Genomic DNA, 26608 nt, shown 5'->3' with positions numbered 1-26608 from the left:
AACTGGGAAGCTCCAGACCTGATTTAAAGAGATAGGCTCCTGAGAGGGGAGTGTTCCTTGCCTTGGCATGAATAATTCAGGCTGAAGAGGCTGACACTTGATCCACAGGCCATTCTGGTATCAGCAGGGCTGGTTGGGATAGAGGCTCCCCCCTCCCCCCCTCCCATAGGAATCAGTTAGTCTTTCTCCTGAATTAGGGACAGTTGTTGGATTGACTTCTTCCCTGAGGTTATATTTAACAGATTGACCAACAGATCAATACCACTTAAGGAGAAGAGGCAGACCCTGCGGTGGCCCAGGTCCCAGGCAAAGACCAACAACATCAAGGACCAGGTCTGTTGATGCTGGGATGGGGGGTGGGGCTCCCCTCCCCCTTCCATCTCTCTCCCCATTCTTATAATCACTCCCAGGTATCGGCAGATGAGAACAGTAACTTGGACATGCAGATGGATATGTCTATAAGATGTACATGTAGGTTGTACACACATGTGTACTTGTACATGCAGAGGCAAGTTTGACACATGAACAACCCAAGTTGCATCCACATGTGAGGAAATACAGACTCGTACTTACTTGGGTGTGCATATGCATGTATAGAACTGTGTGCACCAGCTTGCACATGGTTGCAGGCAGGCTCATATATGACTCATGCGAGTACATGCAAGCTCATTCATACATGTAATGTACATACCTGTTAACATAGATTTGAGTACATCCTGGTATGTGTCCATATGTTCATAAGTGCATACACACTCGAATATTCATTTTTCTGTTATGTGGGTTCCTGGGTACATTCTCTGAGGTGCACGCTGACAGATCCATGCACGCAAGCACGTGCATCCAGAGATTGGACAATACATTCTGAGCCCATTCCTGCCCCCCATCATGCCCTTGGTCTGTATAAGTAGCAGGCTGAGATGTCTTTCTCGTGTGGGCACAGGTGCTCAAACAGCCATTGGGGCTGTGCCCTCAGCTACGACACTCCCCCCAGCCCTGACCCATGTCAACACTAAGCCCTTGATCTGACATTGCCCTAATGAGAGGCACTGGCTCTTCCCTGTTGTGTTTCCAGTACAAGGACTAGCACGAGAGAGTGTGATGTAATGTTTGTAGGTGGGTGGATGGATGGATGGATGGATGAATGGAAAGGTCTCTGCTTCCCTGTCCCACTGTATAGAACCCTTTCTGCCTCCAGCTTCTGAGGAATTACAAACCAACTGGTAAAGCCAGAACCCTCTCTCTAGGATTCTGTGGTGGCTGGTTCCTGGTATGCTAACGGCCTCTTTGAGAAAGGGCTATAGGATGGCAGGCAGTCCTTGGTGGGGGAGTGGGGAAACTAGGCATCTCCATTGGAGAAAAGAGGCCCAGAGACAACCTAGAAACATCAGGTCCCAGAGAATAAGTCAATGACTATGTTTTTTAAGTGGGGAGTCTGAGGCCAGAGGGCCAGAGACTTGCCTCAAAGCCAGTGGCAGTCTGGGCTTAGCCTGGCACTGGACCCAGGCTCCTTGCCCAAGGCATTGTCCAAGGTAGTGGCTGCATCTTAGTGGGGCCAGTGCAACAGGGAATCTCATCCGGACCCCAGGAAACAGAAGCTGGCAACAAATGCCAGGGTGGGTTGGTGTCACTTTGGCCCTCTCTCCACCTCTGTCAACTTCTGGAAAATAGATGGGCTTCTGAATTCCTATTCTTCTTAGTCTTCTGAGAGCTGTTGTGACAATGTGAATGGAGAGTGCTCTGAAACAAGAAAAGCCTTATCAACTAGGGTCTGGGGGCCTTGTCCCTTCTGTGACAGGACAGGGCTTTGCCCTTTTCTGGGACCAATTAGCTCCCATGTCATTTTCCCTGTTGCATATTCCTTCTGCCCCCAGCATAGCAAATTCATGGTAGGTAGTAAAAGAAACGAGTCTCTACTTGCTGTCTTTGTGAATGCCCCTACCCAGCCTCCTCCCTCCTCTCCCCTCTTTAAGCAGGTGTTCCCCTTCTCTGTCCAAGTTCCCCTGGAACCAAGTCTGTGAGCTATTTTGGGGTCTCTTTCTCTGGAAGAACTTTCCTCTCCATCTTGTCATGCATTCAGTACACAGTAGGTGTTCAGTAAATGTAAATCTAATTGTGTCTGGGGCTGTATTCATTCTCTGATGCATCCAGCGGAAGTATTTTTGTTCATACATTGTTCCCCCACTTGGCGTCCTCTCTCCCCTTGACTGTGTTCCTTCAGCACAGCCCGCTCAGGGCTCAGCTTGAGTTCTGTCCCCTCCAGGAAGCCTTCATGGCTTCCTTCTCTCTCCTTTGAATGTCACTTAGCAATCAGAGGGCTGACACTCCTCCGAGCCCCCTAACTGTCAGCAACTGAGCTCAGGACTGGTCTGGTCTCCTATGTTGTCATCTCAGAGCTCAGCATGGAGGAGGGACCAAATGGATGAAATAATGATTTAAAAATCTCCTTCTTGGGGCCTTGGGTGGCTCAGTCAGTTAAGTGTCTAAATTTGGCTCAGGTCATCATCTCGTGGTTCATGGGTTTGAGCCCCATATCGGGCTCTGTGCTGACAGCTAACTCAGAGCCTGGAGCCTGCTTCAGATTCTGTATCTCCCTCTCTCTCTTGGTCCATCCCCAGCTGATACTGTCTCTCTCTCTCTCTCTTTCTTAAAAATAAATACAACATTAACAAAAAATTTTAAATTAAAAAAATAAAAATCTCTTGTTTGATCCTGAGACAGGCAAGGTGAGGAGTCCCCCTCTACAGTTTATACAGCCATCTAGAAAGGTGAAGTGCCCAAGGTTGCACAACTGACAGAGACCCAAGCCTAACAGTAGCTCAGGTTTCATGCTCATCTATGCTGCAGCCATTCCAGTCGTAGGCTCTCTCTCTGTAGAGTGTGACTAGGTTAGATCCCAGGGGACCCTGTGGGCAAAGAGCTCAGGACCTCAGGGTTTCTTTAGGACTCAATCAAATGAGTCACCCTAGCCCCACTCAAGCAGAGTGACTGCCCTACCCCCGTGTCAGCTACACTGGACCCAGTTCTTGAATTTATTACCCCACTAGGCTTCCGAGCCCTGCTCTGAGCCTTCTGAGGCACCGTCCCCTCCCCTAACTCCAGCTCCTTCACTGGGTTGCTCCTCTCCCCAAAGGGCCCTGCCCTCTGTAAGGTCCACTGAGCCTGCAGAGGTTTGGGAGCTTCCCTGAGGTCATGCACCAGGTAGCCCCTTCCCCATCTACCTCCAGTTCCATCTTGTTCATCAGAGGTGTCTCAGTGTTCCAGAAGTCCTTAGGCAAGTCTGCCTTTCCAGACTAAGTTTCCCTGTCTGCAAAACGTGTGTGTGTGTGTGTGTGTGTGTGTGTGTGTGTGTAGACAGGATGATCTTGGAGGGCTTTCAGCCCTGTGCTCCCTGACCTTTTAGGGATGGGGGTCATGGAAGGGAAGGCAATACTGTGATTTGCCCACCTTGATGTGTGACCTTGAACTTGGCCCCATCCCAACTATATAGTGCTGTAGCATAGTCTGGTGGGGAGGACAGTCTTCCTAGGTCTGTAACAGCCTGGGATACCTAGGGTCCCTTTATCTTGGCAGACTCCTCTTTTCCTCTGCTCCCACCTTCCTTTGAGGCAAGTGGAGGAGCAGCTGGGCAGGGCCAACATGATGAAGCTCAGTCATTAGGTAGTGGGGGAGGCCCTAGGTTCTCTTCTCTAGTGTAACCTCTGCACTGGCCGGGAGGGGAAAACTCCACTGCAGGCTTTGCTGTTCCCATTTCTCACTCCCCTTCAGCCCCCCCCCCCCCCCCCCCCCCCCCCCCCCCCCCCCCCCCCCCCCCACTGACCATGAGACACAGGAAAATCCATAGGCCCAAGATTCATTTTCTCCATTGAGTCAGCAGAGGCCACACTCTGCTTTTGAGGGGCCAGCAACTGACTTTTAAATAACTCTCTGATATTTAATACCCTCCTCCTCCACTCTGCGGTCTGGGCCTCTGGGGAAAGGCTAGAATAAATGAGCTGGATGAGTCCTCTCAAAGTCGTAAGTGTTCCTGTCTCCACCTCAACCCACCTTCCCCCACCAAGACTCCCAGGCCATTGGGAAAAACCTGATTCTTTATTAGCCTTGCACTGTGCTTTACAGTTTCTAAGTGGGGTTTCAGGCTGGGTTTGTTACTCCCAGGTAAGAATTGGAAATGGAAGTTTAGAGAAGGGAAGTGACCTTATTTTGTTTTTGGTCTTGGTCTACTCGTGGCTAGCTCTATGACTGTGAGCAGGTTCATGTCTCTCCTTGGGCTTCTAAATCCTTACCTGTGCTACAAGGTGGTTTGGCCAGTGAGTTGCTGCTAGTCCCTCTAGCTGTAAAGCTTTCATGAGACCTGATCTTTTTGCCTCCACACTCCTCTCCTTGGGGAAGCTGAAAGAGCAGACTGAGGCTCAAGGCCGGCCAGGGTTCTGGTGTAAATTCAATTGAGTCAGGGGCAAGAGTTGGGGGGAGGGTAGGGAAAGGAGCAGAGTTAGGGGTTTTTCTCTCCTCCCCTCCCCTTCCTTCCCACGTCCTTCCCTTACCTCTTCTTCCTATGTTTTTCAAGTAGAGGTCATGACAGAGATCAAGGGCAGTCACCTATTTAAATTTTAATTTCCTTAAAGCTCAGGGTCTCTGCAGCTGTAGATGCAGTTTGAGGAGGTGAGAGCTAAACTCTCTAAACTGCTCCAGGTTCAGACTCCTGACAATGGAAGTTAGTGGGGCCAGTTCTCCTGGCTTCACCACTGTTCTGTGTCATTTGGTAAATCGGAATTGATACCTATGTTGGTTGTAAGAATGATCTTGGAGGCCACCGCAAATTTAATGATGCCACAAGGCCTACATTACAGGTTTTCTTATTTCCAGTTTGGTGATCGTGCCACTGCCCTGCTGTATGCAGGAGGTTGGGGGCTGAGGAATGGGAATGGGAGAGACAAGTGGGTTTTTGCTTAGATCTAGGAGTGATCTTAATTTAACTTCCTTGTAACACTCTCAGGTCCTCATGATCCTCCTCAGCTACTCCAAACCTTCTACTTTTAGAAGTATAGGATCTCGGAATCAAAGCACTGAATTATAAGAACCACAGAGTTGGAAGGCCATAGAACCATGGTCTGTTTAAATCAGAATGTAAGACTCTTGTAGTGGTAAATGAAACACTTAGAACTTGTGGAAGGTTGTTATATTAATGTTCTGCCTCAATGAATCCTGCCTATTTCTATCTATACTTTTATGCTGTCCCTTCCCACACTGATTAATTTGACCAGTTGAATTTCTTTGGCTATTGAGACATCAGCAAATGTGATGCAAGAAGAGGATTCAAAAGTGCTTGTGTATTGGGACTTTCCTTTTATGGGTCCTCTGACATCTCCATGTGTAGACACCCAGACAAGCTTCTTAGGGGAAGAAGCCAGAAATGAGCCATCCCAGCTGAAGCCCTCTAGACCAATCGGCTCCCAGGTGATCTTCAGCTGCCTGAGTGACCCTCGATAAGACCAGGAGAACTATGGAGCTGACCCAAGCCCAAAATTGCTGACTCACAGAATTGGGAACAAATAAAGTGGTTGCTGTTTGAAGTCATTATGTTTTGGAGGGGGGTGGTTTGTTACACAGCAGTAGGTAACTGATTCAGAGGCTTAGAATTAGAATTGTAGAGTCTTAGTCATAGATACCATATACCCCTACATGCATGTATCTTGGTTCCTGGGAGCAGAAACTGGAATCTTTGATGAAGTAACTGATGAATAGAAGGGCCCTGACAACTCTAACCACTGTGACACACTCCTTTATAGACCGATTGATAGACCAAGTGACCCACTCACCCTCTTCCAACCTGGAGCCTTCCCCCCACCTACAAAGTCCTTTATTCTTTGGCATTTGTTCATTCTGTCACAAGGTCTTCTTGCCCTACCCCTGGGCTGGCTTCTCAGTCCCTTCCCTCTGCTTTAGGAAGCTGTCTTATGTTGGTCTCCTTGTTTTGGTCTTGGGGGCTAAATGTGGATGTGGTGGAAATTTGCCTTGGTATTTATCCCTTTGCCTGGCACAGTGTGGGTTAATGAACATATCCTGAAGAGAACTACCATCACTACCACCAAACTTCTCACCTTTCCCCTTACGACAGAGTTCCTGGATCTGTCCACGGTGCTGAATGTCTTTATCCTTATTGCCACTGCCTGCCTCAGAATGACTACTTCCAGAAGGTAAGAATCATTTTTGTGTCCTAGAATTAAATCTCTCAATCAATGCCCCTCTCTCTCTCCTTCCCTCCATCTCCCTCCTTCCATGTCTTCTTCTCTTTACCTCCGTCCCTCCCTCTCCCTATCTCTCCCTCCCCCCCATCACTCATACAGATCATTCGTCTCAAGTAATGAAAACTAATATGTGGTGATATATACTAATTAGGATTAGGTTCAGTGGTATGCATCAGGATGTGCAAAACAATGGTCTCTTAATGATAAAAGAAATTTGTTTTTCATTTTAAAAAATGTCCAGATGTAGACAGTCCAGAGTCTGAATGGTTTCTCTACATTCATGAGAACCACCACTCCTTCTAGCTGCCCCAACTCTGCCTTCCTTAGGGTATAGTCCTCATTCTTTGGTATAGAATGGCTGCTAGAGCACCAGACATCACATCAGATAGCAAATGGAGACAAAAGATAAATAAGGGTGCCACTTCCTATACTTTTATCCAGCACTTTCACTTATATGGCCTCATCTAACTAGCTTCAAAGAGCATGGTAAATAAGTCTTTTAACTTGAAGGCCAGGTGCCCAGAAAAAACTTATAGTTATTATTATTGAAAATGGAGGGAAAGTAGCTATTGAAAAGTAACTGGAAATCTCTGACCATGGTATTGATGGTGACAGTGATTATGGTGTGCTAGTTGTGGTGTTGAATGTGGTAATGCAATGGCAATGGTGGTGGTAGGGATTGTAGAAGGCATGATAATGGTAATGGTGGTCATGATAGTAGTGATGGTGATACAGAAAGAGATAATGGTGAGGATGGTGATAATAAAGCTGGTGGTCAATATAAGCTTCGGTCTAGGAACACAGACTCACTCAGGCATCATCCCAGACCAGGGGAATACCAAAAGATGGACCCAGTGACTACAAGATGTTTGGAACTTGGAGTGTGTTCCAAGCCATAGGGGCACTGCTGCTTTTCAGTGCATCACCCCTGAGTGAGGCTCTTGCCTTCTTACGTCCAAGTCACCCCCAGCAAAGCCTGAATGAGATTCCCATTTAGGCTGGAAATAACTCTGGAATGAAAACTTAAGGCCTTAGGGAGGTGAATCAGCAAGAGTGATACTGGACTTTCATTTATTAGACAGTAAACACTAAACGGAATTTGTTGTTACGGTCGGAGAAGGCTTTGCTGTGAAATACACAGAGAAACACATGGACATGTAGTCTCAGAAATAGAAATAAATGGTTACAAAGACAGACATACAGAGAGAGTTACAGATGTGCAGAAAGAAACAGCGCCATAGTCCTGGAGACTCACAGACATGTTTAATATCCTAAGGAGGCACCAGGCCAACCCCTCTCCCCAGAGACACACGCCGTCATGCCAACTTATTCCATAGGATAACTCTCATATTACCCTGGGTCCCTTGCACCGATGGGGCCAGGGACCAGAAGTGACCCTAAGGAGGGGGGCTCAAAGCTTAGCAGCCAATCAGAGACAGAAATAGTGTGACCTTTGATACCCGTCCCACCCGCAGTGAGTTTGTGCCAGTGCTCCGCAGCCTGCCCCAGGCCATTCCAGGTTCTGCAGCTGAAGGTGACCAGAGCAGTGAGACTTGGGTTGGAGGGGGTGTGTCCTCCAGGATGTCTCCCCCAGGGGCCCAAGGACACACCTGGAAGCCATTAACAGAAGAGCCATCAGGCAGCAGGCTCTGGCTCCAGGTGAGAAGGCGTGATGAGAACATGTGGCAGCCTCCTGTCCGCTGGGCATGGAGGGTGGAGGACACCTTGGCCTGAGTGATTCCAGCATCACTCCCCTGGCACCCACCTGGAACACAAAGGTAACCACAGGCTTTGGTTCTCAAGATGGTTGGTGAGCCCACTTTCAGCTCACCTCCTAAACCTTGACACCAGATTTCTTGACCTTCACAGTAACACTTCTCTTCCAGGAAGCCTTCCTAATGACTCCTCTGTCTTCTGCCTCCTTTGTGTCTTTCTCTGCTTCTGCTCAGAGATCCTATATGACATCACCCTGAACTGCCTACCCTTTCCACTGATGGTGGTTCCTTGTAAGTGGTGGCCCTGCCTGGCCCTTCTCCTCTCTGTCCACCTGGAGCAGCTTTATTTCACTGTGGTCTCCATCATTTCTTAGCAATTAAAGATGTTTGGATCCCACCTTAGGTCTTGGCCCCCTTTGCTGCTAATCCATGGCCCTGGGACTCCTGACTCACCCATTTCCCATCTCTGGAGTGCTGGAGCTCCCAGCTCATGAAGGAGCCTGCAGAGAGCCCTGCCTTTTGCAGTTAGACCATCTATTACCACCAGACCAGGCCTCGAGAAATGGAGGTTCATGCCACCCCAGAGTTGCTTCTGCCTTTCTAGCCTCATGTTGGCCATTTATCAGGATGATCTAGAGCTGGTTTCCCCCAGTAGGTCAGGTTCTAAGTCCCTAGATTTCCCCAGCTGGGTCCCAAAATGATAGAGAAAGCATCAGCTTCAGGTGCATTGGGGTAGCTTCCTCCCCCAACATAATTTATAAGGGCATGATATCCCTGGGGATCTCTAGAAGCTCGTCACTCTCTGGAAGGCTGTGGGTGGACAGGAGGACCTTGAAGGCCAGCCAGAACACTGATTACTGGATGCCCCACATATTCCTGGACTTAAGACAGGAACTTCAGGCCAGATGGGTGGACAGCAGCCTGTGCAGTTCCCTGTTGGACCAACCCTGAAGTCTGCCTCAGCAGCTCCTGTGGCATACCCAGGACAAACAGCTCTCACCCCTCCTTAGTGCATTGCCTGCCTATGGCGGGGGCTTCAGCTTGGCCCTGCTAGTATGTCCCCAGCATTGCCCTAGGAAAGGAAAAAAGAAGCCAGTTGGAAGTTCAGAAAAGGAAAGGCTAAAAAGGAGCCCACAATCGGCCCTAATTAGCCATTGGGAGAGAGAAAAGGAGGTCAGAGGCCTGAGTCTACTTCTGAAAGAAAGCACCTGGCAGGCAGAGCCATGGCTGGTCTGTACCCCGACACTACACAGCATGGGGCTTGGCCCCACACAAGCCCATCTGACCCTGGCTCTTAGGACCCCCAGCTGGGGAAGGTCTCAACATCTATGCATAGAACATGGCCCTCTCCTCTGGAAGAGACAGCTGGCTCTGGGAAAAGCGGGAGGGAGGAAGACGGGAGGGAGGGAAGGCAGACAGACTTGAGTGAGCATCCTCTGTATGCAGTGTGCTGAGTTGAGAGGTTTACATACATGATTGTATTTAATTTTCACAGTGGTCCTGAAATGGAGGTACTTTGGCCTCAAGTTTTAAATAAAGAAGTGGACCCTCAGGTTAAGTAGTTGACCCAAAATCACACAGCTTAAAAGGGGCCGAGTGGAGAGTCCATCCTAGGCTTGTGCTCGGCAGCCTGTGCTCTTGGTGCTGTAAGATGAGTGCTTGGAGGGCAGAGCCCTCGCCTGCATCATCTCCTGTGCCCCAGTGCTCGGCCTGGGGAGGGGCAGACACGTGGCAAGTGCAGAGAAGAGCTGTTGTACTCAACAGGCAGGACAGGCTGAACCAGGGAAGGACATAAAAAAGGGGGGGAGGGAGGGATGGTGGAGGCAGTAGAGAGACAAATCACTTCTATCCCCTGAGACATCATGCAGGGGACCCCTGGAGCAGCTTTCCTGGGGCTGAGGACAGTGCTGGACTGAACACAGCTTGTGCCTGGCCGTGGGGGAGGCAGGGGAGGAGGAAGTGCAGGAACAGTGCATTTCTCCTTTCCTCTTTGCCACTCCTCCTACCCTCCCACCCACCCCAGATGGTTAAGCTGGAACAGAAAACAAAATGAAGAACCTTTAGCCCCTGCTGGAGCCAAGCCACCTCTGCTTAGCCTGGGCAGATCACCAGCAGGCCAGCTGGGCCAGGGCCAGGCTGTGGTCCAGAGCGGGCTGGGGGGCACTGAGGAGAGAACACACCAGGCCTCAGGGTAGGGCTACTATGGGCACAGCACCCCTCTACATAGGCTGAATCTTCTGGCAGGAGCTGAGTGTCCCTAACGGAGGAGAGAGGCAGCGGGATGGGGAGAGGGAAGAGGACCCTCCATTGGCCCTGCCTATGAGCACCCCAGCGGTAACTGGGGAGTAGGAGAGAACACATTTTAGGTGAGGCAGACTTCACATGGTGGCTATCTTTATAACCACTACCCCTCATTTTAAAGATGAGGAAACTGAAGCCCAGAGAGGGTAAGCAACTTGTCCAAGGCCACAGAGTGAGTAGGAGGAGGGCTGAGATTCCACCCCTGGCCCTTTGGCTCCAGGCCTGCTTTTAATCATCATCTCCTGAGAGGAGCAGCAGAAACTTGCCTGTCTGCACCCACCAGCAATTAGCGGCCCCTTGGTATTGTGAAAAATGTCAGTGGAGTGTGTCTGATTAGCCTCATCAGTGCCCAGCATGGGACACATGTGTTTTTAAGATGGATCACCATTATCCTTGGCTGAAGAATTGCGTGGGGTTTTCTAATTACAAATTAGTCCTGCAGGATTTCATTATGCTCCCTCTTGTCTGGCTTTTTATGTTCCCCGTATTACAAAACTTTGAAAATCATAGTTGGCTAAGCTTATTTTCTAGGTCTTAAAATATACAGCTAAGCTTTTATTAAGACACGGTGTTGTTATATTTTTAACAAGTGAATGTTTGACTCAATATTATAAGAAGGCAGCGATTATTTGAATTTCACCATTGCACATTTGTAACAGGTCAAAAGAGCAGGGTGGAAATTTACCTTCCTATAGAAAACCTTCATTCATTTGGAAGGCAGATTTCCTGGGATAGAGGGAGGTTCTCATTTAAGTGTTTTGAACTGCTTTCAGCCAACAGCCCACTGTTGTAGGCAAGTTGCTTGTGTTAGATCATTTCTAAGTGAGACTTTTCACTGAAGACTAAAAATTCTTCAGATTTAACAGCATTAACAAAGACAGAAAAAGAATGATTTGTACCATTGAAAAATAAGACAAAAATGCAAGGCTCACCAGGACCCTGCAGAGGTTTACTTAAAGCAAGTCAGGCTAATCTCCCCTCTCTCCTTCTTTAGGAGACCCTGGATGATAAGTCAGGGTCTTTCAGAGTCCTAAGAATCTTGATTTTCAAAAAGGCATTTGGAACATCTCCCAAGGTATTTTTATGGCAGGACGAGGGGCGGGATCAAATAGTGCTACTCAGGGGAATCCCTAGCTGCCTGGACAGCTGGCAGAGGAAAATTGATTAGTGGATCAATGGCAGTCTGGAGGGCAGACTGTAGCCTGCCCATGGCTAGTCTTCCATGCTGACATGCTTGGTCTGATGTATTTTTGAAGGACTTGGATGAAACCAAATATAAAATATGTGTATCAGATCTGCAGACAGAAGGGTGACTGTGTCAGGTGGCAGGTCTGGGTTTCAAAGTGATTTGGATTGATTTGATATATAGGTGACAGCCATAGGTTCAAGTTCATGGAGATAAATGCCAAGTTTCTGTTGGGGTTCAAAGGTTGGGGTGGGGAGAGGGAAAGGAATTGTTATGCACATACTGTATACCATAACTTTTGCGTAAGATAGCTCACTTAGTTATGAAAAATCTCAGAGGAGGATATTGTTCTAATTTTTAAAAACATTTTTAAAGTTTATTTATTTTGAGAGAGCACGAGAGTGCCAGCAGAGGAGGGACAGAAAGAGAGAATCCCAAGCGGGCTCTGCGCTGTCAGTGCAGAGCCCAATATGGGGCTTAAACTCAGGAACTGTGAGATCATGACCTGAGCTGAAGTCAAGAATTTGATGCTTAACCAACTGAGCCACCCAGGTGTCCCTGTTCTCATTTTGTAGGGGAAGAAACTGAGGCTCTGAGAAGCTGAGCAGTTGCTTGAGGTCACAGCTAGTAAGGGGAGAAGCTGAGGCTGGTCAGACTCATAGGTCCATCTTCTCACAAAATGTCCATGACAAAGGAGATTGGAGCTTAATGGCAGTTATGTGAAAAGAAAAGAAAAACAGAGTTATGTGATGTTAGTCCCACATTGTAATGCTGAGCCTTTTCTGAGTCTCTCTTTTGGGACCACCCTGGAGCCAGGCTTGGGGTGCAGAGGGGAAAACATGTGGCTCCTAAGCAGGCTGAGCTGTTTGGAGAGAGAAACCAACACAACAGGCACATTGGTAGTGCCAGGTGTACTGCTTGCCACCGGATCCCTGGGAGAACGGGACTCCTGCTTCAGGGAGTCCTGGCACACTGCAGAGAGGAGGTGCTCCTGGCCTGAGGCCTGAGGATGACTGGCTTGTCTGGGAGCCCAGGGAGCACATGGCTTGCAGGTCCAGATGGAGTATACCAGCCCCGGGCACTCCGTTTCTTTCACCCTCAGCTCTGGGCCCCACTGTAAGGCCCACCAAGAATCTGGGCTGGGAAGATAGGGAGGATTCCCCATTCTCCACCCCCAGCTTCCAGCCCAGGAATGGAAGAAGAGAGCAGGGGTGGCGGGTAGAGGGGTCAGCGGAAATCTAGAAGGCATCTGGGAGCCAGAGTCAGGGCTTTTCCTCTGGGAACACTGGGAGGTTCTGGGAGGTTCTGGCTACTTTGTAGCCATAGGCTGTGTCCATAGCTTTTCCTTCAAGGGCAAGAGATTGGTGCTCAGGGCCAAGGAATGTGCAAAGAGCGGATGTCCTGGGAGTCATTTGGAAGAGACCAAGAGGGCAACCTAAGTCTTTGAGCCCATGGGGCATCCGTGCAAATAGCGTGTGCAGAGGCCTGAGGTCAGGGGACAAAGCTTGGTGGGCCGGAGATGGGAGGGCAGGAGATGGAGGAGGGGGTTGCTGAGATACAGCTGGCGAGATCTGCAAAGGCCAGGCCTTGCAGGTCTTGTCAGGATTTTAACCTTTATCCCAAAGTAGCCACTGAAGGCTTTTAAGTGGAGAGGTGACAGTTTGCTTTCCTTTCCGGAAAGATCACTATCACTTTGTGATTGGAGGGGGCCAAGTGGGAGATGACAAAGGAGGCACTTGGGGTACAGGTGGGCGACAACAGCACTGGGGTTGGGTGGTAGTGTGGAGGTGGGAGGGGTGATGGGCTTGTCACTCAGGGCCCGGTGACCAGATAGTGGGGCAGGGGAGGGACGGCTCCAGGATATCTGGCTTGTGGATGATAGGACCATCCGCTGTGAGCGGGAAGACCAGGAAAGGAGTGGGCACAGAGGGTGCACTTGCCTTGTTGCTGATGAAGTAGAGATACAGAGGCATCCAGGTGGAGATGATGAAGGACAGTTGGATATTTGTGGAGTTCAGGAGCTGTGTCAGGGCTGGAGATGCAAAGCTGGAGTTGTCAGTGTTTAGGTGGCAGTTGAAGCTGCCTGCTTACTGAGGGTCCCAAGTCCATTGTCTGCTCTGAGAGGCAGACCCCACTTCCACCCCAAAGCTGGCTCAGGACAGCCTCTGGGCTTCCACCACTTCTTCCTGCAGTGTGTGGTCAGGTCTGTCTCCCCACTTCAATGGCAGGCTCCCTGAGGGCAGGAACCACATGTATGTCTGCATTTCCAGAGCCCAGCACAGATTCTGGCACAGAGGAGGCATTTGATAGTTGATGCATGAAGAAGCTCTCTGAGGAATAGGCTACCATAGAAGGGAATGAACTTCCTGCCCTGGAAGGCACACGAGCAGAGGTTCTATGGGCCTGTGGGGGAGTGAGGGAGATTCTTATACTCAGCAGGTATCCTCTGGGGACTGTCTCTGCCCTGGATTCTAGCTTCCTTGAACCTGAGTCATTTCCCCTAGGGAGTAAGGAGTGTCATTTCCTCTTATCCCTGAGTCCAGAGTTTGGGCTGGGACTCTCTGTGGTTTCCTCCTCCTCTGGAGAGGTTTCTGGAGGCTGTGCTGACCTCAGCAGGCACTCCCCTCCCCCATGAGCTTCTCAACTTTGGAGCTCCACCCAAGCATAGATGCCTTGCTAAGGTTTGCAGAAGCTGCTGAGGTAGCTTTGGCCCGGGCCAAAGGGCTGGCCGTCTGCCCTGCCCAGCCTCCTCAACCTCGGCCTTGGCCTGAGCCCTCCTCCCTCCCTAGCCACCTCTGCTCTACCCCACTGCATCCTTTACTGCAGCAGCTTGGTCACTGCAAGAGCCAGAGTGGGTCTTAGCCTGGAGATTCTGGGGGCTTCTCAAGAAGGAGGCATACCTGGAAGGAGGAGGAAAGGGAGCAGATTAGTTAAGAAGCTTGTAAGGGAGAGGGGAGGGGAGGGGCCTGGAAAGGGGCTAAGGAGAGGCAGAATGTCTCCAGTGGTTTGGAGGACCTTCAAGAGTATCTGGCTCCCTCATTTTGGCCAGGGAGAAACTGAGGAGCAGGGGAGGCAGGTGGAGGGACTCCTGTTTTGTGTGGGGTTGGGGGGGGGAATTGGAGTGGAGGATGCACAAGGCATAGGGAAGCTCTATATGATTGGAGAGGTGGAGAAGGGAAGGGAGCAGAGCCCCTGGAGGCCAGGGAAGGCTGTGGTAGTTGACTGTACCACCTGGAGTAGGTGTTGGAAAGGTATGGGAGTCCTGGGACAGAAGTTTCTGGAGTCCAGGTTGGCTGAGACCAATTTTCTCCTGTATGAGAATTAGCCCCACTCTCCTGTCTTTTCTCCCCATCTCAGAACTCATGTAAAATAAGGACCTCCTCTTCCATCTGACTGAGATATTCCTAAGGCAGGGAATACTCTGGAGTCTCCCTGAGGTTGGAGGACTGGCTCCCTCACCAGACTGAGGCCAGGACAGGACTGAACCTCCATCCTCCGTCCATCCACGGCACTGGAGCTGGAGCTATGCAGGGAAGAGAGGGGACTTGGGGCTTGCACCTAGGATTTGGAGAAGCAGAAGGCACCTCAGAGGGGCCTAAATTTGACACCACTGATCAACCCTGCCCCATTCACAGAGGAAAATCAAACCTTGAAGTCTGTGAAACGAGAGATAAAACCAACACAGAGGATTTCAGCTTCAGGGGCTGAGTCCTTACAGTGTAGCAGGGCCTGAGAACGCACACATTGTTGAAGAGGTGGGGGTGTTGAGTTAGTCCCACCCTGGCTCAGAGCGCTCAGCCAGAGAGAAGCGTGGTGACTGTGGTCCCTGCCAGCTGGGCCAGCTCTGGCAGGAGACGCTGCAGGGGACTGCCGGGCTACTCCACAAAACTCAGAGCTACCTTTACTTCCAAACCATTATGGGACATGTCTATGGGAACTTAAAGGACCAAAACGCAGCAGTATCATCTCTTTGTTAATATAATTTTGTGCCTTTTTAAAATTCTTTTTATTTTTTATTTTTTGAGCCAGAGACAGTGTGAGCAGGGGAGGGTCAGAAAGAGAGGGAGACACAGAATCCGAAGCAGGCTCCAGGCTCTGGGTTGTCAGCACAGATCCCGACGTGGGGCCCAAACCCACAAACCGCAAGATCATGACCTGAGCCGAAGCCAGATGCTCAACTGACTGGGCCACCCAGGTGCCCCATATGCCTGGTTTTTTTTTTTTTAAGGTTTTTGCCTTTTTTTTTTTCCCTGAGTGTGCTCACTATAAGAAATTGAAAAATGGAGGTTAAAAGAGAAATAAACACACCAATAATCCCACTATCCAGAGACATTTTTGACAAATTTCCTTCCCGTCTTTTTTCTATGCATATTTTCTCCAAAATTGTGTTAATACTGCTCTGATCTCTAAAACTGTTTTACTTTTATTTTTTTCTCATGATTATTAAGGTAAAGCATGCCCTTAATTAAAAAAAAAAGTACAGGGAAACATAAAACAGGAAAAAACCCTCAATTATCCCATCAATCATTTTGTGAAGACATTGGAATATTTACTTTCTGACATTCTTCTGTGCCCCCACATGGTTTTTTATTTTAACGTGTTAGGAACCATAAGTACAAGTGGTCTGTTTACAATTTGGGAGACAGCATGATGTCTCTATAACAACAACAAAAAGAACCCACCTGTATTCAAATCCTGGCTCTATCACTTATTAGCTGAGTGACTTTGGAAAAGTTAACTTTCATCTCTAAAACCTCAGTTTCCTCAGCCATCAAATGAGATCAGCCATTATCCAGTTAGAGAATTGCCTTGCAAGTCTCTGTATATAAAACACCTGGCAGTACATCCAGCATTTAGTTGAGTCCTCAGTAAAAATGGAGTGGACATTTGTCACATTTTTTGCTGCCTAAAACAAATCCCTTTTTACATTTTGAATGAACCCCCTGCCCAAGTGAGTCCTTATGGAAGCTAGGATCCCACCTTCCACTTCAAAGCTTCGAGGGGCCAGATACTCTTCCCACTGTCACCCCCTGGGAATTTGGCCAGCCATTTCTGGCTCAGGACTTTGATGTGACAGTGAGGCAGGGAAGAAGATTCATTAGACTATGTCTGTGCTCCTGTCACACAACAGTGGAGGTGTAGTGCCATGGAGATGTTCAGAGACCATGCCAGTAGAGGCGTTGGGACCAGCTCTTCCTACTGTATGACCTTGGCTGTGAATTCAGGTGCCCACTCAGTTGATTCTCCAGCTTCCTCATCCATTCTGAGATGACCAGTGGGACTGCTAATAATTTTTTTCTGTTTTGCTTCATCTGAGTCAATTTCTGTTGCTTGCCACCACAAAGATTAGTTCCTAAATTTTTCAACAGAAAAATAAATTTCAGGCACTGGCTTTAATTACCAGCCAAAGTTTTAATGCAGACAAGTCCTGGATGTGCCAGAAGTGTTGTGCTTACTGCTGGCCTTTTTGACAAAGAACAGGCTGATCCTAGATCCGTGCCTCACTGCTCAGCCCAGAGCCTGCCTGGAGAGAGGAGTTACTTAGAGCTGCTGAAGGAAAGAATGAAGGAAAGGAAGGATTTCTACATGCCTGCTTCCTACAGGCGGCTTGTGTGTGGTTCACTTGAATGCCTAAGGCTCTTTGGACCTCCCTCCACCTGGTTTATCCTGTGACTTAAGCAACCTGAAATGTTTGCAGCTCATTTTCTCCCCCTCCTGACCTGGGTTTCCCATCGGATGGCGTGGCCGGAGGTAAAACCCTGGCTATGTCCTTCCAGTGCACCTCCTAAACATTTCTTCATCCATACCTTGCCTCCATCCCCAGGATATAATCTCAGCCCATCACTGCCTCTCACCTATCTGAATTTGCTTATGGGGACCTTGCTCACCATAGGACTGGTCTTCAGGAGGCCAGTTAGGTATCAGGAGCAGACCCTCAGAGGCCAGCTCAATTTTGACCAGTAAGACTGCTTGCCTGCGTATCCTAGGCAAGGGGCTGCAGGCAGGCCTAGCCCACAAGTGGAACTCCAGCCAGGCCTGAATCCCACCTCGAGCCTAGCATACTGTCAGTGCTCAGGAAGTGTGGATTGATCAGAGACTCTGGGATTATTGCTTCTGTCCTTTCTTGGCATGCCATCAGAAGTGAGACCTGGACCTGGCTACCTCTCTTGCCTCATCTCCCCTATTCCTGCCTTTTGCTATAGGCTCCATCCACATCAACTAGTTTCTTGAATGAATGCCAAGCTGTCTCACTGCCATGCCTTTGTACATTCTGTTCCCTCTACCCAGGGCCCTCCCTCAACCAAGTCAGCCTGAAGAACTCCCACTAATCCATCCTTTTAAGGCTCACTGAGTGCAAGCATTGCCTCCTCTAGGGAGCTTTTTGGAATGGGCCCTGGGAGGCCTCCGTCATTGTGGACCCTGCCTCTGGACCCTGCCATGCAGTCCTCTATTTCACTGCTTGGCACAGAGGGTTGCAGGTGTGTGTCTTCTTCAGAAGGCAACACTTCTGAGGGAGCTGGGCTTGTTTCTCTCTGTGCCTTCAGTACCTAGCCAGGATCTGGCCCAGAGGGAAAACCAGGACGAGTTTGTTTCCTCTCTACCTACCCCACCCCCTCGGAGGCAGGGCACGTGGTGGGAGAGGTTACAGGACCTTAAATGCCAGTTAAGGAGAGAGGTTTGATCAGATTTTCATTGTTGAATGATCCTAGCAGCTGGGACCCCTCTCATTTGGGGTTAGAAGAGTAATTTTTCAATTTGGCCCTCTCTCAACCCAGAAAACGGGGTTAGTTCTCAGCAGGAACACAAAAGATGGGCCTGTGCCTGGGGTCATCACTCCTCATTTCCCTGGATCCCCTTTACCTTTCTGCATTCACACTTAACTCCTGAAGTCTCTCCTCAAAGGCCTGGGGTCTAGGACCCACTCCCACTACTCAACGGCCAAGTCCAAACCTCAATCCCCTGTTATGTAAGTGAATTATCCTCTGTTCCCAACCAGCGCCAGCCAGATCTCCTCCTCCTAATTGATTTAATCTTCTCATACCAGAGAGTTGGGCGGGGTTGGGGAGGCAGCATTGATCAGAAGCCAACACGTCAGTGATGTAGGCTCATTAATTACAGGGAATCTAGGTCATGGATTGGCTCTGTGTGGCTCTGAATTCCCCCTTCCCAGTCATTTGGGTCTCTGAAAAGACATTTTCATCTCCTCCTCATTTCTCAAACCCTAGTCCTACAGGGAGAGAAAGTTGAGGGTCCCATAAACTCTGCTTTTCTCTCAAATCTCCCCAAACCCCAAACAGTTATTCCCTGCATTCCAATCTGAGCACAGGGCACAGCTAAACATAATTTGTTGAGAGATGAATAGATGATATAATTTGGGGGTGGAAAGAGACCTTGGCATTGTCTCTATTTACTTTCTATACCAAGCAAATCTTCACTTTGCAGTTTCTCTGATAGAGAATGTCCAGATCTTACTTGTGTACCCCCAGAGATGGGGGGGCTCACATCTCTAAAATAGTCCTTCTCTTGTGTATTGGCCTTTCTCACATGGGGCTGAGACATCAGCCCTGTGACTTCTGGGACCCAGCTTTGCCTCGGGGGCCACAGGACATGCCCCAGAACAGGCAGCCAGACCTTGAGACATGATCATTGCTCTTCTTCAGGCTGAACACTCCTGGCTCTTCACCAGTTATATGGTAGACTTTACATATTACTCCTACCGTATCTCTTCTGTGGACAAGCCATGGAGATCATCATCTCCCCAGATGCACAGGACAGAACAAAGACTCCAGGACAGTGTGAACATGCCAGGGCAGGACAGTCACCTTTTCTGATCTTAGAGTTCCACGGACACAGCCTAAAATTGCCTGAGATCTTTTGAGGCTTTGTAGCACACTTTGACTCAGCTTACACACAGAGTCAGCAAATTCCCATCATTTTTTCTAACATTAGCAATGGAAAGTCTCCATGAGAATGATCTTTGTGATATTAGGAACATCTCCATGTTTCTTCCCCATCATTCTTTCCATCCACCCTGACATTTCTCACATAATCATGCAGTTATCCATCTACCCATTCATCCATAGTATTTATTCATTGTCAATTCACCAACCTGACTCTCTGCCTACATACTGTTCTACTCAGCTGCCCATAGATTCATTCATGCACTCATTCACCTGTCCATCCACATACCTACCAACCAGCCCATTTTCCCATTTATGCATTTCTATCTACCTATCTGATCATAATACTTAACTGTACCTCCATCCATTCACCTCTACCAATATCAACCACCTATCAATCCACACATCCGTCTCTTCGTCTCCTCCCTGTCCCAGTCACCCATACATCTATATTCATCATCTGTACTCACTGGGATTCTAGTACATGTCAAGTCTGTCTTGAGTATTCTAAGTGATTCAAAACTGAGTATATAATACAGGCGCTCACCCTTTGGGAGCAATTAAAGCAGATGATGCCGAGTACTGTAAAACAGGAATGATGAAAATGCTTTGGGGATTCAGAGGAGGGAGAAGTGGTATCTGGATAAGGTTATGGATATCTTCCCGCCAAGGTAAACTTCTGGTTTGGGCCTTAGTAGAACAACAGTATATGGACATACACAAATGCTTTGGAAGTAATTCTAAGTAAAAGAAGTAGCATATCAAAGAAACAGAGAACAGAATTCATGTCTTATTCTTTGTATCCCCACTAAACTACCAAATACAGAGCTGGGCACACTTTAGTAACCTAATACATATGTGGTGATTAATATTGTTCCTTCTTTGACAGAGATACCCACAAATACTTAATCAGCATAAGAGTTTAGTCTTTCTCTTTAAGAAGACTCTACAGTTGCCTTGCTGGATGGCCTTGGAGAAGTAACAAAACCTCTCTGGGATTCTCTGAGTTTGGGGTTGAATTTCTGTCTCTATCAGGTGGTCCTTCCCCCCTAATTTTAATTAATTCTACTATGTTCTCTGCTCTCGTCAGAGACATCAGCATTTCCACATCTTAAATTTCTTTTGTTGGCATCAATAATCTCAATTCTCCCTGTCTTCAGCTTGCTTAGCCACATCCCTAGGCAAGAAATTCTGTAATATGGAGAAAGGGAGAAGCTCTGTGCAGGGGAAATAGCACTGAAGTAAAGTCATGAATTCAAAACCAGCTTTGTCACAAGCTTGCGATGTGACCTTTCCCTTTGTTTTAACCCTTCCCATAGAATCTAAGCACTGAACACGGCATTTGAAATGTTCTCATCCAATATCTTTACTTTCTAAATGGGAAAACAAGCTCATAAAGGGCATGTGACTTGTTCTAGATCGTATCTGGATTAGTGGCAAAGCCAGAACAAACTTCAGATTTCCTGACTTTCAGCTCAAGGTTTTCTTTATCCAACCACCATTTTTCAGTCTCCAGTCACAGCCCCTGTAGATCTCAGGAAGAGCTTCCTCTCCCACTTCCATTCCCCAGGAAGGACTGTGTATCTTCCAAACGTTTTGACTGTGTATCACTGACGCATGCCTGGGTGGGAGCTGGGCAGGCACTATTTAAGAGCAAGTATTCCCAGCCTGACGGAGTTAATTATGTTCATCAGGAAGAGAGAAGAGAAAGGAACAATGCGCTCTGGTTATCTACTGGGCTTTAATCAAATTGAGAAACGAGGAAATCCATCACCCAGAGGCTAAGGGAGTTCGAGAGCTTGGCTTCCGGTGGCTCCGAGAACTATAATGGGTTGGGCGCTGTCCAAGGTGCTGACATCTTCACTTACTGCTCTGAGTTGCTGGGAGAGGCAAAGGGACAGCAGCTTTTAGAAGATGGCCCAGGACAGAGTAAGAAAAGGTCTGGACGTGCTGGGGAGAGGCTTGAATCTGAATCTTCCCTTTTTCATCTATTTGTTTATTTTCTTTAGGGAAAATATCCCTTGTGGCTAGAGCCCTCAGCTGGGATTGAAGAAATAGGAAGAGAGGGATGAGCCCTAGACCCTTTGCTGTCAGGGAGATAGACCCCAGTATGAGGGTGGAAGCCCTTTCTTGGCCTTGGGGACTTTCACATATTAAAGGGAGATGTGAGTTCTGCTTTTAGAAAATCCTCAGCCCAATGATAGTTAGGAGCTGCCTTTGAGAATTTGTTAGTCTGGTGGAGGAACATCACTGTATCTTTAATTTTAACTTAAGTATAATATAAGGAGGCATGGCCCATGTCTACATTGAGCTTCCAGTCTGATGATGAATACCTGGTCTTCCTCTGGAAAAATATCAGTCTGACTGAGGAGACATGCTCTTGATTTAGGGAGGAAACTTCAGTTATAATCAAGGAGAAAGGATGAACAGAGAAGTTAGAATGTGCACAATAACCAAAGAACTCAGATATTCACACTTGTGATTGAGGTTACTGGTGCTAGATATTTTGTGTGAATGATTGAAAATTTTCTGGTAGAGACTAGCTTGAAATGAGCTTAAAGGAAAGCAAGAGACTTGGGTCCCTAAATCTTAGGCCTTCTCATTCCCTTATATCCCCTTTAAAGTAAGCACAAGTCTGGGCACAGAGAAGATCCTTGTTCAATGAATAATTGCCAACAGATAGGCAGTGAATGTGCCTCCTCAGTGTTTAAGGAGACAGCAGAGTGAGGATGGTATAGAGATCAGAGGAGGGTTGGTTGGAGTGAAGAGCAAGGCTAGGGTGGGGGATAGCTTTGGAGAGGTAAGATGGACAGAGGGAGTAACCCAGTGTTATGTCCAGATCACTGACGTACAGCATTTGAAACAACTCCTTCATATTTCTGGAGCTGCTGGAACCTTGGATTCTTAAAGCTAGAGACTAGGTACAAAATCATAGACCGCTCAACGTCTAGACCCACACAGCCATGGATAGTTGGAATATTAAAACCATACCAATTTAGCAGGACAGAACGCAGTGTGTTGAAGTTATAGAACTGTAGAATACCAGAGCCAAAGAGCCAAAAGTCCATACTGGAGAATCTTAAAAGAATCTCAGTGTTAAAAGGGAAAAGAAACCCATTTATTGACTCCCACTATTTGTATCAGTTATGGTGCTGAGAGTATTCTAGTGTATTTTCCCGTTTTATTTCTGCCATAAGGTTTAAGCCATTTATTTATTCCCATACCTACTCAACAGAATGCTTCTGTCAAAGGTTTATCAAACATATGCTTGCATAAGTTTCATGACAAGGGAATCATTATCTCTGTGCATACCTCTACTCCCTGCTGAATGGCAGAAAGTTCTTTCTTATGTAAGCTGCATTCTCTTCCTGTAGTGTCCCCACACTGGTCCAGTTCACGTCCTCTGAGCTACACTGAGAAAGTCTAATCTGCCACTCACATGACAGCTTTTCAGATGGTTAAAGACAGTCTTTATTTCCTTCTTCTCTAGGATAAGCTGGTTTGTTCATCATGTAGCTAGAAATGGGACAGCAAAGCAAAGAATATTTGAGCTGGAAAGGCCCTTAGAGGTCGTTTTGTCCAGAGACTCCCTTTTACTGCTGGGCGGTACAGCATTATGGTCAGGACCCTGGGCTTTAGAGAGAGATGAGCCTGAATTCAGAATCCAGAGGTCCAGCACTAATTTTGAGTGTAACCTTGGGCAAATTACCTAATGTATCTGGGCCTCAGTCTCCTTATCCATAAAATAAAGAGAATAATAATATTGACACACTATAGTTGATGTGAGTATTGAATGAGATAATGCAAGGGAAGCTATTAGCAGAGTGCTTGGCACACAGTAAGCAGTCAGTAAATATTAGCTATAATTATTGGAGATCCAGAGGGGCAGGGACTTGCTCAAGATCACAGGCCAACTCAGAGGCAGACCTGGGGTTAGACCAAGGACTCCAGCCTCCAAGGCCAAGTTACTTTCTTGTTTACATTTCCACTCTATCTTCCTTGGGAAAAGGAAATAAACCCAGAGGGAATTGGAATACTTTGCTCACTGAATCAGTTAGAATGCAAATAAGAGAATATCTAATTAAGAGGCTTAAACCTTTTGTTTCCTTAACAAGGAGAGGGAAGGAAGGTAGGTTCAGGTTTGTCTGGTGACTCAACCATGTTTAATGACCTGGGCTTTTCCAATTCTAAGCTCTGAGAGGGATTCCTCTTGTGATCACAAAATGGCTGATGTGGCACCAAGCGCCATGTCCTCCCTACTTTATAAGAGTATAAAGGGTCTTCTTCTCTCATGCCTGTGTCATCCAGGAAGGGATCTTTTCAAGCAGACCATCCCCTTACATCTCATTGACTAAAATGAGGTCACATGTCCACTCCTGGACTACTCACTGGTGAAGAGGAAGGCATTTCCATGAATGGTTTGGATCATCCCTGTGTCTGGGTACCTTGTTACTAGAATGAGGAAGAGGAAATTGGCTGTAGGAAGGCAACCAGTAGTGCCTGCCATACTTAACTGACTCCTCTCTGGATTGGCTTCTCCTGTCCTCTTCACCTCTGCCAGGGAGCCTGCCCTGGCTTCCACCCTTGTCCAGCACACCCTTTTCTGCCATGTAATTGAACATCATCCAATTCAAGTCTACTTTGACAAGCTCTCTCATCTTTTCATGTTCAAATCTTGTCATCCCATGCAGTCTGTAAGCATTGGGAAAATAATAGCAGCTACTAATGAATAATTATGTGCCAGTCACTCCTCTGGCCACTTGTAACCAGCTTCCAATGGCTGGTTACAATGTTCTACATCTCCTGGTATTCACAACCTTTTGTGTTCCCCTCCCACACTGTACCAAGGTTAAGCTGTGTGACCAATAGAATATGCAAAATTTATGGCATATCACTTTCCAAGACTGCATTCTAAAAGACACTATGCCTTACATCATGGTAGCACACATTCTCTAGGATCATTCATTCCAGGGGAAGTTAGCCACCATGTCAAGAGTACCCTTATGGAGAAGCTCACATAAAAACTAAACCATTTGACCAACTGCCAGCAAAAAATGGAGGCCTAACCACAACCACAGAGTGAGCCCGGAAGTGGATCCCCGTTAAGCATTCTGATAACTGCGGCCTTCTCTGATACTTGACTGCAACCTCATGAGAGATCCTGAGCCACAGCCTCCCAGTCAGTCCACGTCTCGGTTCTCCAATCTTCAGAAATTGGGCAAGATAATAAATATGTGTTATTTTAAGCTGCTAAGTTTTGGGGTAGTTTGTTACTCAGAAGTAGTTAACTGCTATAGTGCTATATTGTCACGTTACATCCTCACAATAACCCCGATAGGTGGAGTTTGTGTCTTGCGTGTGTATGTGTGTGTGTGTGTGTGTGTGTGTGTGTGTGTTTGAGAGAGAGGGAGAGAGAGAGAGCACATGTATGCACACACACAGGGAGAGTGAGAGAGAATCTTAAGCAGGCTCCCTACCCAGCACAGAGCCCAAAGCAGGGCTCATTCGCACACTGCAAGATCATGACCTGAGCCAAAATCAAGAGTTGGACACTTAACTGACTGAGTCACCCAGATGCCCCATTCCTTCCATTTTTAAGATGAGAAAACCAATGATGAGTGCAGTGACTTCTCAACCTGGAAGGCAACACAGCTAGGATTTGCCCTCATGGTTTTTGGATTCCAGAGCAGAGGGGAACCTGGTTCTGTTTTCTCAGCTGGAATGTCTGCAGGGTGAAGGTTGAGGAACGGAACAAGAGGAGGAGATCTCTTTCTCTGATGTGTTTCCTCTCACTTTTTAATTCCATCATCTAGTGTGTGTATGCGATTCTGGGTCAAGAAGTTTTATTAGAAAAAACAGTGGAGTTTTGAGAGGCTCTTGAGTAACCCTGGACAAATTTTTGTGCTTTTCTAGGCCTTAGTTTCTTTGTCTGCTACATGGGGAATATAACCGTGGTCCCACATGCCTCACCAGGAAACCGTGAAGATCAGGTGTGAAAGGATTTTGTAAAATGTGAAGTACTGTGAGTATGGATAGTTCTGCCTTGAGTACAGAGCCCCCCTCACCCGGGGCCCTCCCGTCCCACACAGCTACCCCTGCACAGGTGGCCAGTGCACTCCCTCTTCTCTCCCACCTGAGTTTAGCTTCAAGAGACAGAATATTGAGAGAAGTTTAAGGCCCCAAATCACTTCTTTAGCCTCATCCCTCACCATGACCCCTCTCTTAGGCCACACTGCAGCCATGCTGAACTAGTGGAAATTCCCCAAGCCGGCCAGGAGCTTTCTGTATGCTGAGACTTTATCTGTGCTGTTTCTTCTCCATGGACACTGTTCCCAACTTCTCCACCTGGTGTGTTCCTACTCATCTTTCAAGACTCAGCTTAGATGTCCCCATTTCTAGGATGCCTCTCTTGACCTGGTTCAGGGCCTCCTACTTCTCCCCTTGATTAGCACACCAGCCTCCTGCCTGAGCTCTTGGCCTCCAGCTTCCCTTTTCCACTCAAAGCCCCCATGGTGCAGCCAACAGCCTTTCTAAAACACAAATCTTGTCATGTCATTCCCTGCTTAAAATAACCAGTCAATGGAATAATCCATCAATCAATGCTTCAAGGGCTTCTCCTTGCCCTCAGGAAGATATCCAAAGCCTTCTGCTGGAACTCAAGGCTTAATCCCCAGTGGTGTCTCCAGCCTCCACTCTCCTGTCTATCCTAATCGCCCTGCCCGGCACAGCACACCCCTGCCTCATTGCTCTTGTATCCTATCTCAGACGCACCTTGCTCTCTCATGTCTCCCTATCTTTGCACATCCCATTGTTTCTCATGCCCATTCCCTTCATCTCCACCTGGGGACTTCCTGCCTAATCTTCTAAGCCAGCTCTGATCTAACCTGTTCTGGAAGCCTTTCCTGATGGCCCCAGAGTCTGTGGCTTCTTCTTCTTTATTCCCTATATGACTACTCATGCTTTTGTCACTGTGTGTCAGCTTGTCTGCTTACACTAGGAGTTTGCTGTATCTGACCCATGACGTGTCCCCAGCAGTGCCAGCACAGGGGCATAGAGCATCCATGCACAATTTGTTGGGTGGGTGGGTGGGTGGTGGAACGAATGAACGAATGGATGGATGGTAAATGAATCCATCCTTGAACTATCACTTCTTGGTCAGCTCCAGAACTGCTATTTCCCAGGGTAAGCCCAATTTGTAGCAAAAGGGGAAGCAGGAGAAAGGACTGCTCTAGAAGAGAGAAAGAAAATCAATAAAAATGT

At 47.8% G+C, this 26608-nt stretch overlaps 1 long non-coding RNA gene across 1 annotated transcript; it reads left to right on the top strand.

Moving 5' to 3' along the window:
* Positions 1-26382, top strand: LOC115306888. The gene is made up of 4 exons (XR_003915476.1): positions 1-117; positions 243-333; positions 6116-6194; positions 25262-26382. It is a non-coding gene; the product is annotated as an uncharacterized LOC115306888 (long non-coding RNA).
* The last annotated feature ends 226 nt before the right edge of the window (positions 26383-26608 follow it).

The sequence above is a fragment of the Suricata suricatta genome, chromosome 11 (genome assembly GCF_006229205.1).
Source record: "Suricata suricatta isolate VVHF042 chromosome 11, meerkat_22Aug2017_6uvM2_HiC, whole genome shotgun sequence".
Classification (NCBI taxonomy): domain Eukaryota; kingdom Metazoa; phylum Chordata; class Mammalia; order Carnivora; family Herpestidae; genus Suricata; species Suricata suricatta.
This window is presented reverse-complemented; position numbering and strand designations above follow the sequence as displayed.